Raw genomic sequence first — 5974 nt, forward strand, 5'->3', positions numbered from 1 at the left:
CTATAAGATGCTCCCATCCTTGCCCATCCCAGTTGTTTCTATAGCATACTGAATACCAAAAATAAAAAGAGTAAAAAAAGTATATGTGGGGAAGGGGTAGATAGGGGAGGGGGAGAGAGAGACAGAGACAGAGGCAGAGACTGAATCTGCCTGAAGAGTCTTGGTAAGTTCGAAGGTATTTAATTGAATATGCTCTATGCCTGTTTCCATGTCACATTCAGGCAGGTTATAAGCTATGCTGCAGTAAAAATGTAAAGATCTCAGTAACTTAACACAGTTTGATGTTCTCTGCAGGCTTGGGCCACCCTCCAGGGCAGTCATCCTCCCTGTGCTGGCTCAGCATTCCAGCCTGCTTCAGTCAGTCAGAAGCACCCATATCAGCATTTCACAGTCACCCAGCAGGAGAGGAGAGCCCTGGAGAGCTGAGTTCCAGCAATCAAATGCTTCTGTCCGGAAGTGGCACTCACAAATGACTACACTCACAGTTCATTGACTGGAACTCCTCATTTGGCCACACCTTATTTCAAGGGGGCACAGGTATGTGATCCTCCCACATGTTCAAAATCAGAGGGAGGCCAAATATTTATAAAGGGTAATAATGCCAGTCAGCAGTTCTAAATAATCTAACCCACGTGGGACTTCCATGCTACTGTTTGATAGCTAGTGACTAGGACAAACATCTTAGTTCTTTTTTACATGCCAAGATACTCCTGCATGCCTGTGGCTACTGATCTGCTTCTTGTATTGAACCTCTCCTATTCTGCCACATGGCCTCCACTGGACTGAATCGGTTATACTCCACTTGGCTCGATTTTGATCTTACTACATCTTCCCTAGGGCCTGCGGTCCTACACCCAATCCTGGTATCACTACCACTTCTTGTAATCTTGCCAGCTCCCTCTTAGGCCAAGGCTTGGTTTCTCCCTCACTCTCAATACTCTAGTACCTTTGTAGATGGGTATTGTTGGGTGATCACTGGCAGTTGTTAATATTATACAAACCAAACAGGAAAAAAATGCCCTCTTAATGTGTCTTAGCTACAAATAGAAGCATTAACTTCTTTTCTAATTTTCAAAGATGTGAGATTATTTAAAAATATGAATGTATCTATATATAGGTATACAGTATATACAGAGTTGATTTTTTTGAGTCACTGCCTTTTATAAGAAGTTAATATCACCAGTTTAACAATATGCAAACTTATTATACTGCGTAAATGCCGAGTGGTTTCTGAGAATGCCACATTTTGGTACTATTTTGACACAACAAAACAAATTTTTTTTCTTCTTACTTTATTAGTCCTGCAATATGATGAGTAGCCTTTTGTGTCAACCTGACTAGGCTACAATACTCAGTTATTTAACCACACACTAGTCCAGGTCACGCTGTGAAGGTATTTTGTAGATGTGGTAACATCTACAATCAATTGACTTTGAGGGGATTACCCTTGGTAACGTGGATGGGCCTCATCCAATCAGTTGAAGGCCTTAAGAGCAAAAGCTGAGGTTTCCTGGAGAAGAAAGAATTCTACTTCATGACTGTAGAGTCAGTTCCTGCCTGTTTCAAGCCAGCCAGTCTGCCCTACTGATTTCAGACTCATCAGTGTGAGCCCGTTCTTTATACAAATCTCTTAATATACACATACACACATAAAGATACATATATATGTATCTCCTTCTGGTTCTCTTTCAAATCCTGACTGGTACCTACAATATATATACTTTTTCTAATTCAAGGTCAGTAGTTATTCTAAATATCATGAAAGAATGTCTCTTTCTGTATCTATATCTCTCAGTCTCTCTGTCAATCTGTCTCTTTCTCACACATGTGGATGCACACACACACACACACACACACACACACACACACAACACATCACATAGGACCAAATTATATATTTATTAAAAAATAAAGTTTCTGATTTAATTCTGTAGCTTCTGTTTCTCTCACTCATGGCCTAAGTGAAGAATTTCTATTAGCAACTTCCCAGGTAATTCTAATGGATAGGCAGTATCTAAGGTTGGGGTGCCTAGCTGTAGAGCCTGAGATGAAGATTCGTAGAAAAGTGATTTATTAAAGAATGTTCCAAGGAAAAACCACAGAAAATTATGTCAAGTGACAGGGAAGGGAAGGAAGCCAGGCAAGAGACTGGTGTCAAGCAAAGACCCAGGGGTGGTAACTTGGTTTAGTCCTGCAGGGGACCTCTGCAGACTTATAAGTCATACCTCCAAGCTGTCCCCATCAGGGACCAGAGAGCTGAGTATTTTACCCAGTAGTCACTGGTGGCAACGCAAATTCCTAGGCCCCTTCGGCTCTCTCTGTACTGAGGCAAAGGTGAGGGAAGTCTGAGAACATCACTCCAACGGAGATGCAGGTGAAAACACACAGGTAGCTGTTGTGCATGAAAATGGAAAAGAGAATATCTGCTACTCAGGATTGAGAGCCACTAGGATAGAAGCATGGTGCAAGGAAAACAACCACACCTCATTGAGGGTATGCAGATTTAACAATTATATCTTTTCTCTCATATCACTTCAAATTAGTCTCCTCTCCACAATGGACTTACCATCTTAGAAGTAAGTATGATGTGATATAATGGGCAGATGGTCTCACTCCTTTCCCATTTGCAATCCCCAAATAACACCCCTTCTATTGTATGAAGTTCTTAAATCTCAGAATACAGCATTTAGTCCCTTTATGGATAGACTAATGTGAAAATATTCCTAAGACAGGAAATACATTGGCTCAACTTAGAACTGAAAATTGTCCTAAGTGTTTGTGGCTAGGTTCTCTGTCCAGCCTAGGAAGGAATTGGGTATATGCTGAATGTTTTATCTGTTCAGAAGCCTCATCTCAAACCTGATTCAACCCTATGATTTTACATGAATCATGGGGCCATAGTTCCATGGATCAAGATTGGGTGCATGATACCCTCTTCCCCTATAAGATTCCTTTCTTTGGGGAATTAGATTCAGTCTGTCTCTGGAAGATAGATGAAATTTATACTAAGGCATTTTCAGCAGCCTTATTTATACTAAGGCATTTATACTAATTTATACTAAGGCATTTTCTGCCTTATAGATCAGAAAAGCAGAGAAAGGGTTTAGAGAAAGAATTATGAATCAGACATGCAGAGAAGAGCAGAGATGAAAGACAGAAGAAAGACTGCTAGTATTCCATTTCCTGATTCCACTATGTTCCTGAGGCCCGGCTGCATGATGGCTCTTGGGCACCATGAGACCCCATGCATTCTTTTTTTTTTCCAAGTAGTCATTTATTTATTTATTTATTTTTAACTTTTTATTTTATATTGGCTTATAGCCGATTAACAATGTTGATAGTTTCAGATGCACAGCAAAGCCACTCCGCCATACATATACACGTCCCCAATGCATTCTTATCATTCATTCCTGTTTTGCACTGAAGTTGTACTGAAGTTCAAATACATGCAACCAAAGAGTAATAAATAACAAGGGGAAACAAAGAGTAACACATTTTCTCAGCTATGAACTCTGCCTGGGAGAAATCCTGGGTAGAGTTCGGGGAGGTCCCTTATCTCTAAGCGTCTGGCTGCATGTGGGGTGACCTAGAGGCTAAGGTGGTGAAATGCATAGCCCTGGAGACATAAGAAGGCTTTTCAGAGGTTACCCAGGTAGGAATATTTTCAGAGGTCCATTTTCCGGATCCTCAAAGTTCATACTTAGTCTTTCTTAAAACTAATCTGTTAGAGTGTCTCCTGGAACCTACCACTTCTTTTCCATCTCTCTCTTCGCAGACCCTTCTGTCTTCCCCTCACTCATCTGAAATCAGTATGGTGTGTTACCCCAAGGCGTTTCTGGGGTACCAAACAAAGAAAATTTGAGAAGTGACACTGGGAGAATCACAAGATGGTAAAGCTAGAAAAGCATCAGCAAAAACATTGGAGAGAAAAGTGCCCTTTCTCATCTAGGGGAAAGTCTGATGGCTAGGATCCTGCAACTTTATCTATCTCCCCCAAACCATGTATTACTTATATATCTTAGAATTCAGAAGCAAAGTGATAGTGGGAATGCATATTTATATGTTTATTGTGATTGAAAAAAATCCGGGTTTTTTTCCCCTCACAGAAAAGCCTAATTTAGATTATTGGTTTCACAATTAAGAACTGGCTTTGCCAGTTAATTCTTTGGCAGATATTTTTCCTCTAAATTAAATATGTTTAGTTTGCTGCTCTAATGTTTTGATGAAAAATATTTAACACACAAATGCAATATACAATTTCCTAGAACTTATAATCATGTTTAACTATTAAGCCTTCAATATAAAACTGTAGCTAACAACTAAAAATATAATCTTTAAAAATTACTTTAGGAGATACTTGAGCAAAAACAGTGAATACCTCTAGATAAGCAAAATATATTCACCCAGAGTAAAGCACTATGACCAAGAGAAGCCAACCAAACCCATCTTTTCTTTTGATTCTCTTGAACACCTCATGACCCTATGACTGAAACACTTGATTAATTAGCCAAAGCCCCAAGGAATAAAAGCATAAACTAATTTTTTGTTTTGATATGCGAGAGAGAAGAGAGAATGCAAGTATACTAAGTCTGAAAGGTGATAGTTTTTAATACTCAAGGGAAAAGGTATGAAAGTAATGAACTTGACTTGTTTTATAATTCTGCATAATATTCATATAGAAGTTTTATAGTACTCTACAGTTAAAATAGTTCCTATATATTTATTTCACTTTATTCTCATACTATTTTAGTGGATATTTTTATCTTAAGTCATCTAAAAGCAAAGACTGAGATGGTGATTCTTTTCAAATGATTTATTGAAAAAGTGCCCTCAGAGGGAAGAGATATGGGAACATATGTGTATGTATAACTGATTCACTTTGTTATAAAGCAGAAACTAACACACCATTGTAAAGCAATTATACTCCAATAAAGATGTTAAAAAAAAAAAAGAAAAAGTGCCCTCAGGAGAAGGGGGCATGAGGGAAGCGGGACAGAATGGGAAATACAAACTAAGCAAGAAGGCGGTTTCAGCAGAGCTTCATGTCATTAAGCTTCAGTCTATTCCCACTGAAAAGCTCTGCGCACAAACTGCACCACATAGTTGGACCACATTGTTGCAAGAGGTTGACCTATTGTACCCGTCAGGCATTGGTCAAGATCTCCGGGGACACGTGGAGGTTCCTGTATGACCAATACTCCGGGGGCAGTTCTCTGGAGAAGGGAGTCATTGTCAATCAATACTCATAGCAGATAGGGGATGGGTGTTCTGGATGGTCAAGAGGATCTGGGGGGAACGCCAACATCTCCAGTTTTCTATTTTAGAAATAAGGAAACCCAGGCTCAGAATGGTCAAGTATCTTGCTCCAGGGTTCTACAGGAGTAAATGACGGCGTTAATGGCATAAGTTCAGGGCTTTTGACAGTAAAGGCAGACAGTGAATTTCAGATCTTTCCCATGTCCAGTGTATACAATCTATGGAGTTAAACAATCTGATATGAAGTCAGACTCTGACATTTATTAGCTATGTCCCTGGATATATAGCCTTCAGATGTATGACCTTAGGCAGGTTACTTAGCATTTATGAGTCTCAACTTCTTAACCTGAAAAATGTGAATAATAACTACCATGGTATTCTGAGGATTTTTTTTTAAAGTATAAAGCACCTGTCATTGTGCCTTACATAGTGTATATGCTCCACAATATCCATTTCCTTTCCTTTTCTCTTTTACTTATGAGTAGACACATTAAAGTAATATAGAAACTATATTGTATAACACATAAATAATATATTGGATAACACACAAATATATACACATCACTAAGCGGGAACATTGTCAAAATGATTAGATTTTCTAGAGAGTCTTTCTAGTCCAAGTTGCTACCACAAAAGCTTTAAAATTGACCACTACAATTTGTTGTTTGAGTCTGTATAATTTAAAAAAATCCTCTGTTTGAGTCTGTATAATTTTTAA

The sequence above is a fragment of the Lipotes vexillifer genome, unplaced genomic scaffold (genome assembly GCF_000442215.2).
Source record: "Lipotes vexillifer unplaced genomic scaffold, Lipotes_vexillifer_v1.1 scaffold49, whole genome shotgun sequence".
NCBI lineage: Eukaryota > Metazoa > Chordata > Mammalia > Artiodactyla > Lipotidae > Lipotes > Lipotes vexillifer.